The sequence below is a fragment of the Phyllostomus discolor genome, chromosome 7 (assembly GCF_004126475.2).
Source record: "Phyllostomus discolor isolate MPI-MPIP mPhyDis1 chromosome 7, mPhyDis1.pri.v3, whole genome shotgun sequence".
Classification (NCBI taxonomy): domain Eukaryota; kingdom Metazoa; phylum Chordata; class Mammalia; order Chiroptera; family Phyllostomidae; genus Phyllostomus; species Phyllostomus discolor.
The window spans coordinates 85,327,302-85,339,925 of NC_040909.2; positions in this window are offsets into that span (position 1 = coordinate 85,327,302).

Consider the following 12,624-nt stretch of genomic DNA (forward strand, 5'->3'; position numbering starts at 1 on the left):
TTGGACCCTTCCCCAGAGTCGTAAGAGCAGATGGGATGCACAGAAGGAAAAAATGGTTTCACTACAGGAGATGTGGGTGATGGTTACACAGCAATGTGAATGTGCCAAATACTACTTAATACTTAGTACAGTTAAAAGTAAAATGATAAACTTTATGACTTTTTAAAAAGTCTAATGGAAATTACTTTTATATTATCTAGTGGTTCATTCCTCACTTGTCAGTTGAAAACAGGCATATTTTGCACAAAAACAAGCAGGTATTTATAAATCTCACTTAAAAGTTGGAGAGGCCCTCAGACAAGCCTGTGGCATCAACAGGAGGGGGACTTAAAGGTGACAAATGCCACATGGTCTTGCTGGGTTCTGCAGTGTGATGGACTGGATTCATCAGCTGGATGTCTGGCTTTTCGTCTCTCAGCTTCACAAACTGGGGCAAATTCTTTAATCTCTTTAAATCTCCTTTTCTTCATCTATAACACGGGGATTATAATACTAGCGAGCATATCAAATTCCTGTGAGCAAATGCATGTAAAAGACATGCTAGCAGGTTTAGAAACACTAAAAAATATCAAATATGGCCAGTAAGAAGAACTATGGACCCAAAAAAGTGATTAAAAATGAAAAGTGTTCATTATTAATACAACACAGACCAGGCTGCTGCTTACAAACACCATGAATGACTACATAATCTTCCTCTGTTCCTCCTGGCTTTCAGAACACTCTGCTTTCTTGTATTCTACTCCCAAAATACATGCATATCCTGACCATTCTGTGAAGTTTTTTTTTTATTTATAGGGACCAAAAATACCAGGTGTACGAAAAACAAGCATTTCTCCCATTTGCTTCCAAGTCTAGAAAACACTTATGCAACCAGAAAATAAAATCCACTTGCTTCCTTATTGCACTACCTTCTGGAACATACATTGAAGGGTACGTTTTAAAACTTTTATTGGTCAAGGAAACCATACTGGAGTCTCTCCCAAAGGGCTGACAGAACAAACATACAGCTCCTGGTCAGGTAGACAAGCTCCCAACTGCCAAGATTTCCTCCCCTTCGCTCTCATTTTTGAAAGGTAGACAATAAACTATTTCAGATTGACATTTTTACTTGTTTTATTACTGACCACTCTGGGAGAAATTAATGACTCCTGAGAGCTTATGTGACAATAACATAGATGTCAGCTTTGAGGAAAACAGTATTTCAAATGTATTACTATTTTCAATATGGGTCACTAAATAAGGTGTCAGAAACACATAAAAAATGAGAGTGTTTGGAATAAGAAAGGGAAGTTTAGAGTAGGAAGTATAGCTGTTAGAGTCCTACTGAGACATGGATATTTCACCTGTGTGGCCTTGGATACATTGTTTAATGATTCAGATCTGTTCCTTCATCAGAAGTGAGGATCATAATATATATTAGAGTGTTGATGACAAATAAGTGGGATGTGGTCAAAGGGCAGTGCAGTCTGGCTCATAGGAAGTGCTCAGTAGATAGTTGTTCTTGTACATATACTCAAAATAAGATCTGTTTTCTCGTCAGACAAAACTAAGGCCATGTTATCACCTGAAGATCACAGCAGTCATGTCCTCACCTGAGGATCACAGCAGCCTCCATCTGACTGATTCAGGTAGAATAAGGAAGAGGTTCAGAATGCGAGTTTGGCTAGGCTGCCATGTTTGAACACCGGCTGTGCTGTCCCTCACTGAGATGAAGGATAAGATATATAACTTACCCTGGCTTCAATTTCCTCATTGTTCAGTGGAGATAATTGGGGTACCTAGTGGTTAGGGTAGTTTTGAAGATTTAAAGAGTTATCCCAGGTAAAACTTTTAACACCATTCTTTGTTAATGGTGAGTGCTCAATAAGTGTAGGCTAAGGTGATTAAGAATTTATTGACTCTTCCTTGCAGAGATACATTTCATAATGTAGTAGCTGGGTTTTTTCCAGGTTCATGAAAATGCATAACTGAATAGGTGAGCATAAGGCTGCCTCCCATATCCATGCTGAGGCTTTCATGTCTAAACAAAGTTGGTTGTACTACAAATCCCAGTGGGATTTTGATTTTTCAGAGGCTGAAAAGGAACTCAAGGAACATCTCTGAGGCTGAATGCCATCCTTGGGCAAATGGTCTATTAACTGTGGAATAACAGCCCTGGAATGAGTGTGGAGGGAAACAAACATCGGAGGGACAGCTAGAGCTGTCAAGGGCTGACAGGTGCTACCGCTGATTTTTCTGCTCATTTAGTTGAGTTCAATGAGCAGTTTGGGAGTAGGCATTCCCAAACGTTTCCACAGTCTTTTCTAGTATGCCAGTTAGCAAGCCTTCAGTGAATTTGCTTCGTTTTTATTTGCCTACCTCTCAGGTGAATTTGTTAGCTACAAAAGAGTGCTTTAGGCATGAAGTTACGAGATGTGTTTTTAGAACATTTTTCTGTCCTTTAAGTAATTTATGGAATACATATTACAAATTTTAATGACTACAACAGAAATTCAATATAAATTTGAGAAAAGCACAATGTAGAGTCCCTGTGTGTTTATATTGTACATAAATTTATGTCTTAATAAGAAGCATTTTCACAGAATATTTGTGTAGGTGCCAAACTGAACAAAGCAAACACTCATCAAGCTACACTTATGTCCCTGATGGCTTAAAAAGTATTTTCTGAGAAACTTTCATGTTGGAGGAAGCAGAGTCTTCTGCCCACATCCTGTGTTTCAGCAGCACTGAGTTCGTCCAGGATCTCTGTCACCATGAGGCAGAGCTGTTTCTGCATGCATCCAAATAGGATACAGTGACCAGTGTGCCATACTTTTATAATATGTAGAGAAAAATAAGTTGTAACAGCTCTGTTAGTTGTTTCATCACTTCATTTATCTGACATTTATTGAATGTCTATGATGTACTTGGCACTGTGCTAGGTGCTGGGGGAAAAATTAGTAAAACATAAAGTTTGATCTTAACACAATTTGCTATTTGCATCACCCAAACATAATGGTTGAACATGCAAGTATTGATTAAATATAGATGTTTTTCCAGATTCACTAAAAGAATCTCCAACTACTTTAGCTGAAAAAAAAATTCTTTTAGATATCTCAATAAAACAGTAAAGGAGAAATATATATTGGTCTAATGAAACAATGTAATTGGAGAAGATTGACCTTAGTCATGCTTAAAGAATTAAAAATGGTAGTATAATATTCTCTTAAGGTAAAATAACAGATTACTTAGAAAAATAAATACATATGTAAGTGAGGCCTCAGGTTCACTCATTTAGTGACATAAGATCTAAGAATGCAAAAAAGAAGCAGTATTTGTCTTAACAAGCTTTATATTTTTAAAGTCAGCCAGCATTAAATGAATGCCTGCTGTGTGTTGTTACTGTTTCACAGGCATTTTCCATTCTACTTGTGTGACAGTAGGTGACTAATTTAATCCTCATGGATATCAGTTGCCCATCTGTAAAGCAGGGATGTTAATCATACCTTCCTTAACACATTGTTATAAAGATCAAGTAAGGTATATTGAGAAAGCACTTGGCACAGTGGCATGCATGTGGTAACTTCAATAAATGTTTATTGAATCTGAGCCTGTCATGTAATTTTCCCTATTACTCTTAGAATCAGACTGGAAGACTTTTACAAAATCTTAGGTGCTTCAAAACTGAAATTTCTTCCATAGCCTTATTAAAAACACATGTTGTCAGAACAGAAGCAAAATCTTTTTTCAGCAGAGAATAATAATAAATAGATGAAAATAAAAATAAATTATAGCTTGAATTACATTTTAAATAAGTTCTTGGTTTTTTGAAATTGAAAACTTTCTTTTTAAATATTTTATTTATTTATTTTTAGAGAGGAGGAAGAGAGGGAGAAAGAGAGGGAGAGAAACATTACTGCGTGGTTGCCTCTCATGTGCCCCTACTGGGGACCTGGCCTGCAACCCAGGCAAGTACCCTCACTGGGAATCAACATGCAACCCTTTGGTTTGCAAGCTGGTACTCAATCCACTGAGCCACACCAACCAGGTAAACAAACTATTCTTAAATGTATTTGAAATGATTGTATATTCTCCATGAATATAAAAGAGGCTAATCTTTTGTATCTTTTCTGTATCCTGCATTACTTTGGGTTAAGATGAGAGCTATTAAATTAAGCAGCCAGACACATTTCCTATTTCGGGTAATAAAGTTTAAATCTCTTATAAAACAATGTATTCATCCTGCAATCAATTTAATCTCACAAATATGAACAAATATACTGACATACTATGTGGCTTAAATGTTGAAAACTCTGTAGATACTACATATAGATTAAATTGTAGACTTATTTATTTTAAATTTATGTTTTGTTTCTAGACAGGAACAAATGATTGAAAGTATAGAACACAAAGGATTGAAAGTTGCAATAACACATTGAAATAATGTCACCCCAATAAATTCAATTAAGAAAGGCACTGAAACATAAACCAGGTAAATCAATGAATCCATCAGAAACCAAAAGGACACATGCTTATTGGTGCCTGAGGAAAGCCTGCTTGTCTTCCAGAGGGGAATGTGGATTCTGCTGCCTCTGCTCTGTTCCCATGGACTTAAATCTCTCAGGCAGTGGAGCTTTTTGAGCCTGTGGGGGTTGGGAAGAAGGGGAAGATTTATACTCAGCTTACAGCAATAAGGTGCTGTTGAAATCCCACTGAGGCATGTGGTTAATGTGGATTTGGTATCAATGAGTAATAACATTTTAAGACACAGATCACCTACTATGTGGCAGAGTTGAAAGTGAGGAGTGGGCTGAGCACTGAGCCTGGTATGAGGAATTGCACAGGCTGCTTGGTGACTGACTGACTGAATGAATTAAAAAAATTCCCTTCTCCAGCCAGTGGAGCTCAAGAGACCAGGTCGTTATTGCATACGCCAAGTAGCACCTACCCTGAAGCTTGACCAAAATCCAGACAGACCACCTCTCTGCCACTCAGCCTCACTCAAGGCACTAACAGATTTGAAAGGACCTTGCTTAGTGGGTTTGATGACTTTTTTTTGTGAAGCTGACAGGATTTCTTAGAGACTTAATTTCATAGAATACACTGTGAATGCTTTTGTTTCAAAAGAACAACTGCTCACACCAAATAGGGAGTGAGTACTCCTGTGGTAAATACCTAAATTTACCACTTTGGTTAGGTTAGCACATCTTTTTCCTTCAGAAGGTACTAAAATCTTCCCTAGATGCTTGGATACTGTTCTTGTCTCTCTAAATAGTCATCGAAAGAAAGAAAATTCAGCATGGATGGTTAGTGGCAGAGCTGGCTCTGCTTCTGTGCTTCTACATCAGGAGTGATTTGCCTACATGGATGCCAAGGGCTCAACTTACTGATTTGTTTCGATAACTCTTCCCTGTACCGATAACTACCACTGAGTACCCAGTACCCAGTACCACTGAAGAGTTGCTGCTGTAGCAGGCCCATCTCCATGGGGGTCATAAGGAGCATCTCTGCCCTCAATTCCCACAGGATGACATCACTGAGAATCTAGGAGATGCAAATCCTCAACTTTGCTGAATTTAATTTTCTCAAACAACAGGGTAGTCTGGGAGCCAGTTGCACTAATGTCTTTTAAGCAAAGTTTCTCTTAAAAACCGTGAGAAAGCACATTTCTATGAAAAGGCACATTTCTTTGATCTAGAATTGAAGCAAAATTCAGTGTTGAGTCTTCCATAAAATCACAGAAATGGGGAGTTGGATTTACCATCACTTGAGGCTTCTGCCTACAACAGTTATTTTTAACCTCTTTTGTGTATTTTTGGTTCCTCTTATGCTCCCACCCATTTCCTGTGGATAAAGTTGAACAAAAGAACATAGGAAGGAGTTTAGGGATTGAAGTGGTCACCATAGCTGTCTCCCTGGCACCCTTTTGCTTCTGTTTGGTGTCCAGCCTGTAGTGGTGGGAGGAGGGGTTCAGCCTCTCTCATGTCTGGTGGGAAGCCCTGAGTGGTTCAAGGTCAGGGAAGGCCCACCCTCTGCCATGGTGATTGGCATAAAGAGCCCAAGGATGAACCCAGAAGGGCAGGCATTTCTCTAGTTGAGTCTACAATGGAAACATGGCACAATTCAAACCAATGAATTTTGCAGTTTTTGTTGAGGAGTGGAGGTTGCTTGTTTTTCAGAAAGTTACTCAAAGCAATGACATCCTCCTGGACATTGTGTACATGAGTGTGACATCTCAACAGGCTGAGACATTCTGCCTCCATGAGGGAGGGGTCCATCTGAAGACAAAGCCAAAACAACTAGAAAAGAACATGAAAATGGAGTGAAACTCTGAGGCCACCTGAGGACTCAGTTACATGAGCCCATCAACCTCCTGTCACAGTTGAACCCATTTCAGGAAGGGTTGTCAGTGACTCATGACAGAAAACACTATAAATGGCATTAACTGTGATTATAAGACTTCTTTTAATTTTCCTTTGTCATTAACATTGATTAGAAAGAGTTGCACAAATGATTTATGCAAAGAAATTCTTTGGTTTGAAAGATCAACTCTACCTTGAGTAGGACCTAAATAGGGTCATAATATAATGTTTGATATCTTTGACAAAGAAATCTACCCATCACTAAAAGGATTTTGATTAGGCTCTTCTTGTAAGTACAGCTCAGGTTTCCAACCATAAAGATGGAGTTTATGTAATGTTAAAATCCTTGAACCACGCAACCAGAGATATAGTCAGACCATTTCAAATACGGTAGAAAATATGTTCAGAGATGAATAACTCTAACTTTAGCTTATTATTTCCATTGTCCTTTCTCAGGAGCTTTTAGGAACTTTGTTTTGCCTTGACAAAATTCACTATCAATACTCTTTAGAAATAACTATAAAAAATTAACAGTCCTATTGGGAGGGTCTCCATTAGAACAGTAGATAACAGTTGTGGTAAAAATATTAAAATACATGTAGTCAAAAATTTTAAAATATCTGCCTCTCTTCCTTTTGTAAGAAATAAAAGTTAGATGTGGGAACAAATGCTATATTCCTAATTTAGCTGGCATATTGTCAATAATGAAATCAACTGAAGCTTTAATTACATCCTACTTTGCTAATGCAACATTTGTATCATTGTTCTTAGAGTGGAACAAAAAGCTAACTTAAGTAGTTGCTTAATAATTAATTCACCTTCTCAAATGTACCAGAACACTCAGGAGTGAGATAAACTGCTAGGATAACAAAACTGAATTACACATATATGATATGTGTAATTCTCATGAATCTCTTTTTCTCCTTCTTTTCTCCAGGGAATTGGATTGATAGCCTTAACAAGCAACTCCGGCTTTTATTTGAGTCCTGTTATTACATTTAATATTTGTCTAATGAAAAGATTTCTATAAAGTGTGATCCATTCCCCTTCTTAGGCCTAGAGGTTCTGGTACATTACTCAGATGAGAAAAAGTAATTTTGAAAATGAATTAATGTCTCTGAAGATGTTGGAGAAACTGGTGATGACCCCTGTAGCTGGGTTCTGAACATGTCTGGGTGTAATTGAGCTGCATGCCTCAGACATCAAACTGTTCAGACTGACAGTACTCAATGTGGTTAAAACATAGATGAAATAGCCTTTGTGTGTTGTAGGACAAGGGAAGCAGAGTACCAGAGTCAGTATATTCCTGTAAAGTCTTAGGTTTATGTTTTTGGTTAGATACTGCTTAACAAATAGAATAAGAGTAGAATTAAAAACTTTATTTCAAATACAGAATTATATACAGGTTATGTTACGGATGTTATGGTTATTAATTTGGAGGTTTCAGTATATATACACTGCCTAGAATAAATCTAATAATATAATAAATCCTCGATAATTAAATCCTTGCCAGTTAAATTAACTAGAATAACATTGAATGTATTATATTTATGAAGATAATATACTCTGCTTATTTTCATCAAAGATTTGAGTAGGTTTTAAAAATACATACAATGAAATGAGACTTCATGTCAAGATGGTGTCATAGGTAAACACTGCTCACCTCCAACAACATAAAAATCATGACTAAAGTATAGAAGAACCATCATTCAGATCTGTCAGAAATAGAATTTAATGGAAGTCTGACAACTACAAAATTAAAGAAACTATATGCATCCAGACTCATAGGAGGGGCAGAGATGCAGTATGGGCTAGTACCAGATCCACCTGTTGTGGATAAAAATTCAGGAGGGATATCTCAGGACCAAAGAGTCCCAGCCCCACACCCAGCCACCAGCCCAGGGTTTTGGTGCTAGGAAAATAAGTTCCCATAATTTCCGACTACAAACACCAGGAGGACTGAGTTGGTGGAATAAAATCCTGGAGTGCCAAGCAGTTCCTATTAAAGAACCCACACATAGGCTTAATCAGGCTTACTCCCTCTGTGTTTTACCATCAGGGTAGCAGCTTGAAAGGCACCAGTAACACAGAGTGGAACTGAAGTATCTGGCATCAAGGCAAGAGCAGGGTGACCGCTTTCTCCCAGACAGAAAGGGAGGGAAAGGCCATTGTCCCTTTTCTGAACCCTCCCCCCACAGAATCACAGAGCCAGCACGCTGGTGCCATACCTGAGACTTCATCAACCTGGCTAACTCTGCCCTGCCCTGGAGATCCTCTGAGACTACCTCTGACCCAAAGTACAGGCCCACTCAAGCTATTAAAAGTGACTTTTCCAAATGAATGGACAGTCATGGATCAAGCTTCACAACTTTCTAAAGCCTCTGAGTTTGGCTGTTGCTCATATAAGCAACAGCCAAACTCAGGAAGTTCTCACCTCCTGTACTACTTGCTAAGTGGACCCAGGTGAAACACTAGCAGTATCCATCCTAGACTCACAGTTTGGCTTTACCTGTGAATCTCCAAGCCCACCACAAGCAGCAGCCATCTCAGATTGCTTTATAACTCAGGCAGGGTGGCCCCAGGCAGAGCACAGATGGGGGCAAACCTTGGCCTGCTCCTCCTGGAAAATCCCAGGGCCAGCACCTCCAGTGCACAGCTTCAGACCACATCAGAGCACCACCACCCAGCCCCCACACAGTTGGTCCTCCACAGAGGGCAGAAGTTGGTTGTAAGTGGTCACAGCCAATTTTTGAAGCTCATTGGCCTAGGTAAATCCCTCCCGTTGACCTGCCAAGAGCAATCAAATCTCAACTACAAGAGGAGGGTGTACTCAGCACACATGAAGGGCACACCTCAAGTACACAGCTTGAGTGATAGGAGAGGCTACACCACTGGATACTATATTAGGCCACACTATCGAGACAGGCAGTCATAGAAGCTCTACCTAATATGCAGAAACAAACACACAGAGGCTGCCAAAATGAGGAGACAAAGAAACATGGCCCAAATGAAAGAACTGATCAAAACTCCAGAAAAAGAGTTAAAAAAATGGAGATAAGCAATCTAGCAGATGCAGAGTTCAAAACACTGGTTATAAGTATGCTCAAGGAGCTCAGTGAGGACCTTGGGAGCATAAAGATCTAGTCAGAAACAAAGGATTCATTAGTTAAAATAGGGAATGGTTTACAGGGAAACAACAATAGAGTGGACGAAGCCAAGAATCAAATCAATGATTTGGAACATAAGGAAGAAAAAACAACCAATCAGAAAAACAAGAAGAAAAAAGAATCCAAAAAAATGAGGACAGTATAAGCAGCCTCTAGGACAACTTCAAGCATTCCAACATGCATGTCATAGGAGTTCCAGAAGGAGAGGAAAAAGAGCAAGAAATTGGAAATATATTTGAGAAAATAATGAGAGAAAACTTCCCTAATTTGCTGAAGGAAATAGACATGCAAGTCCAGGAAGCACAGAGCCCCAAACAAGATGCATGCAAAGAGGACCACCCCAAAATACATCATAATTAAAATGTCACAGGTTAAAGATAAAGAGAGAATCATGAAAGCAGCAACAGAAAAGCAGTTACTTACCTACAGGAGCGTTCCCATAAAACTGTCAACTGATTTCTCAAAAGAAACTTTGCAGGCTAGAAGGGATTGACAAGAAATATTCAAAGTCATGAAAAGCAGGAACCTACAGCCAAGATTGCTCTACCTAGCAAAGATATCATTTAGAATTGAAGAGTAGATGAAGAGCTTCCCAGACAAGACAAAACTGAAGGTGTTCATCATCACCAAAGTATTATTTTATGAAATGTTAAATGGACTTATTTAAGAAAAAGAACATCAAAACCATGAACAATAAAGTGACAAAAATACAAATCTATCAACAATTAAATCTAAAAAAGCAAACTAAGCAAATGAGAAGAACAGAGACAGAATCATGGATACAGGGAACATTTTGATGGTTGCCAGGTGGTTGTGAGGTAATGGATGAAGAGGTGAGGGGATTAAGAAGTACGAATTGGTAGTTCCAGAATAGCCATGGTGATGTAAAGTACAGTATAGGGACTGGAGTAGCCAAAGAACTTATATTCATGACCCATGGACATGAACGATGGTGTGGGAATTGCCTGAGGGAGTGGGGAGTGCCTGAGGGAGTAGGATTGCCAGCAAAGTGGAGAAAATTGGGGAAGGTGTAATAGCATGATCAACAAAATATAATTTAAAAAATAAAAAATTAAAATTAAATAAATAAATGAGAGCATTAGGACAAAGGGAAAGTGTAGGTAGGAATATAATAAGTGTATGGTAAAAATGACATGCAGATATAGAAATTTACAACATCTAGATGCTGGTGACAGTTGTCTGTGTACTTCCAGCAGCCAAAGCAAAGAATGCAGGATCAGCTAGATGACATTAAGTGTCCTTGAGATAAACAAAATAGTTAGTCAGAAGAATCTCAGCCTTTCAGACCAAAAGATCTGGGAGTAATTTATGATGAGTCCTCGTTTTCTGTGAATATTCTTGGGACCATTTTGCAATGCTATCCTGTAAAGTCAAGCCATGGTATGTTTATGCAAAAATAATTAATAAATGGCCAAAGCAGTACACTATAAACATGCAGCACTCTGAGAAGGATCACTTTATTGTGAGGATAAAGGGAACTCACTTTGGGATCAAAGTGGTTTACAGAAATAAAATGTGATTTATAAAGGCAAAAAAAAAAAAAGGGGGGGTTTACATACCAGCTCAACCTCTTCTGCAAAATAAAGAGAATAGCAATCATGACGTTGGTATAAACACACAAACGATAAAGGTCTCAGTGCTGTGGCATGAAATAAGTGCTCATCAGTGATTGTTTTTATTTTTATTGTGCTGACTATCCGTCCATCAAGCATTTCTTCATAAGTACATGCTCTCATCATAGGCTTTTACACAGGAGTCAGTTGTACAAGAAAACCTGTTGTGCAGATAGGTGACTGATTGCTGAGGGAGAGGCAGCCATTTGGGAAAGTGCTGTGACTAAAAGAAACGCCTGACAGGAATGGCCACTCATAGAGCAACCCTCTGAAAGGAAGCAGTGACAAAATCCTCCTTAGAAAACCATGTACAGGTCAGCATATAGTGAACCCCCAAAGTTTGGGGCCATAAATCATGACTACAAACATATGACCCAGAAATTTGTTTGGTTTTTATTTCTTTTTTTTTTCTTGTAGGTGTGTGTATGTGTGTGTGTTTGTTTATTTATTTGATTATGTTATTATAGTTGTCCCATTCCCCCCTTGACTCCCCTCCCCCTGCACACCCCCTCCCACCCACTTCTCCCCACCTTTAGTTCATGTCCATGTGTCATGAGTTCTTTAGCTTTACATTTCCCATATTATTCTTGCCTTCCCCCCTGTCTATTTTCTCCCTGCTATCTATGCTACTTGTTCTCTGTACCTTTTCCCCCTCTTTCCTCCTCCCACTCCCCTGTTGCTATCCCTCCATGTTATCTCCATTTCTGTGGTTCTGTTCCTGTTCTAGTTGTTTGCTTAGTTTGATTTTGTTTTAGGTGTGGTTGTTAATAATTGTGAGTTTACTGTCTTTTTACTGTTCATATTTTTTATCTTCTTTTTCTTAGATAAGTCCCTTTAATATTTCATTAATAAGGGCTTGGTGATGATCCTTTGAAATCCTTTAACTTGACCTTCTCTGAGAAGCACTTTATCTGCCCTTCCATTCTAAATGAAAGTTTTGCTGGATAGCGCAATCTTGGATGTAGGTCCTTGCCTTTCATGACTTGGAATACTTCTTTCCAGCCCCTTCTTGCCTGTAAGGTCTCTTTTGAGAAATCAGCTGACAATCTTATGGGCCCTCCTTTGTAGGTTACTGTCTTCTTATCTTTTGCTGCTTCTAGAATTCTCTCCATTTTAATCTTGGCTAATGTAATTATGATGTGCCTTGGTGTGTTCCTCCTGGGTTCGACTTCTTTGGGACTCTCTGAGCTTCCTGGACTTTCTGGAAGTCTATTTTCTTGACCAGATTGGGGAAGTTCTCCTTTATTATTTATTCAAATAACTTTTCCACTTGTTGCTCTTCCTCTTCTCCTTCTGCATATCCCTATAATTCGGATGTTGGAACATTTCAAGATGTCCTGGAGGTTCCTAAGCCTCTCCTCATTTTTTGAATTCTTATTTCTTCATTCTTTTCTGATTGTATGTTTTTTTCTTCCTTCTGGTCTACTCCATTGATTTGAGACCCAGTTTTCTTGTCATCACTATTGGTTCCCTGTGCATTTT